A 2,202-nucleotide genomic window follows, 5' to 3' on the forward strand; every position below is an offset into this window, starting at 1 on the left:
TGCTAGCTTAATATAAAGCTAGCAGCGCTACGTTTTTCTTCAAAACGGCACGAGGTACAAAATTTTTATTGGTGGTACAAATTAGTACAAATTGAGTACTAAAAAATTGGATAGGTCCGGTTTGATTCTGCTCATTTGGTTCTGCTAGCTTGATAGAGGTGTTATAAAGCTGTATTTTCAATTTAGTGAAAAGTATGCCCCGGAGATGCCCAGTCCATTATAGACAACAGTGGTGACTGGACTCCTTATTAATGTACAATTGCATTTTAATCATAGAATATAATTATTATTTTAATGTTAACATAGGTCCATCACGCTCTTACTTGACGGACTGTCTTTTTAATGTGTAAAAATTAATAGTTAATAAGTTAGCTTTTATACTACTTTTCGCACAATAAAGTTCTCGATGCAGGCATTATTATTATATTTTCACTTTGCTTTTTCACACTTTCACATTATTACTTTTTCACACGTTCTTTTTATTAATCTTTTCTACATACGAGTAATCAGTGAATTTAATCACACATTAATTTATTGTATTTGGATTAAATTCAAATTATCGATACTAATATTTGCATAACAATTAATTGTTTTATACGATAATTCACGACATTTCACAACAAAAAATTGGCTCGTATAAATTTCGATAAATTTTTTTTTCTGCTGTGGACCTTTTAATCTTTTAGTTTATTGTTAATATGGACTTTTGACGTAAATATGGAGGAGATAATGGACTTCTACCCATTTTTCTTTGTAACTGTCTCTTTTTGCAATGACACCGACTACACTGAAGGAATCAAATCTGGAGTCAAAAACGTTTGTACAAATTGTAAAGCAAGTACATATTATGCACCTTAAAATGTTATTTTGATTAACGCACCTACTGTGGCGGCTCATATAGGCGTTCTATATTGGTTTAATTAATTTACTTGTGATTTATTTGAGCCTTATTGTAATTTTCTTACTTCTTATTTATAATTTTTTTTTAATGCTGCAATTATACTTCGAAAATACATTCCAAGCACTTGTCTTGTATAATCTTGTAATCGCGATATATCTTACTTTTCTTGCTCCGTGCACTCGATTTTTTAAATAAAACTTTATTTTTCTTCTACTACCTCGAATACGTACTTAATAAACAGTAATGAGAAACAGCTTAAAAATACCATCGCGTGGCAAAAATGTTACACGTCGATCGTTGCACTTTACCGGCTATAACTGAACGTAGAAATCACTTGCACCGCGGACGTAACGTTCAAGTCTGAGAACTCACCGAAGTATGATGGTACCGACGTTCAAAATTCTACAAGACACGCTCTCACATATTGTATTCACCGATAGCTATTTCCACGCCGGTTTCGCATTCAAAGAACCGGTACGCTACCGAGGAAAGAAACTCATGGTGAAGTGTTCGCGGAAACGAGTACGCGGTGCACTGCGATCGGTACGGCAACCGGACAACGAGGAAAGAGCGCCAGCGATAGTCGATGTGTAATGACACATCGCGTTTCACACGGAAGTATTACCGATTACGTATACGCGCCGTTATTGAACGCTCCATCAACGTGAACGAGTCGTAAGGTGATCGTCATCACCGGCCGATGATGACGAAGACAGGCCGTAAAAAGGCGATGTATAATCGCGAAACATTCGAATATCGAACGCGAAATCGTATACGCGAATGACGTGCCGATCATTCACGGAGCCCGGTGTCATGCCAATGGAATGCGCGTATCATGGTGGTAGCCGAGCCGAGCGCGAGCCAATCCGCGGCGGCCGTCGACGGTCGGGTCTTCTCTCTAGCTCTATACGAGCGACACGCTGCCACGTGACTTCGCGTTTTAAATCACAATGCGCGCGCGTGGCGGTAGCGCGGCGTCCGGCGAGGAGACCTCCCCCCCACTACCACTCGCTCTCGCACCTATCGACGATATGGCGTGTGACGTCATAACCAGCTGACTGCGCTCTAGTGCCGGCTCGTTGCCGCGCGCGCGTTGCGTCTCGTTTCCGGCCGCTGTACTCCACTCTACTCTTTGTACTCGCAACTCTGTTTCGCGAATATCTATAAACATTTGTTCCAAGGAAAATTGGCAGTTTCCCTCGTTTCTGTTATATTGCTTTTGAAGTTGGACACAATGATCGAAATTATCAAAACATGTGTGGTATATTATTTAGCAGGGGTCGGTCGTATTTAAAATAACA

General features: G+C 40.0%; 2 protein-coding genes across 3 annotated transcripts in view; one reads left to right on the forward strand and one right to left on the reverse strand.

The window, feature by feature from the left end:
• The window catches only part of LOC105449685 (transcriptional activator protein Pur-beta), a 55,324-nt gene that overhangs the window by 44,360 nt on the left and 8,762 nt on the right, over positions 1-2,202 (reverse strand). Inside the window, exon 1 of one of the 2 annotated variants that reach the window (XM_011689027.1) lies at positions 1,132-1,493. The exons of the other annotated variant lie outside the window; for it this stretch is intronic. The gene's annotated coding sequence lies outside the window, so the exon portion shown is untranslated. Of the gene's footprint in view, positions 1-1,131; positions 1,494-2,202 lie in introns of those variants that run through there. 2 annotated transcript variants of the gene reach the window in all.
• LOC105449683 (phytanoyl-CoA dioxygenase, peroxisomal-like) overlaps positions 93-2,202 on the forward strand; it is a 15,516-nt gene continuing 13,406 nt past the window's right edge. Inside the window, exons 1-2 of the mRNA XM_011689026.1 lie at positions 93-98; positions 382-385. The gene's annotated coding sequence lies outside the window, so the exon portion shown is untranslated. The remainder of the gene's footprint in view (positions 99-381; positions 386-2,202) is intronic.

The sequence above is a fragment of the Wasmannia auropunctata genome, unplaced genomic scaffold (assembly GCF_000956235.1).
Source record: "Wasmannia auropunctata unplaced genomic scaffold, wasmannia.A_1.0 LD336074.1, whole genome shotgun sequence".
Taxonomy (NCBI): Eukaryota; Metazoa; Arthropoda; class Insecta; order Hymenoptera; family Formicidae; genus Wasmannia; species Wasmannia auropunctata.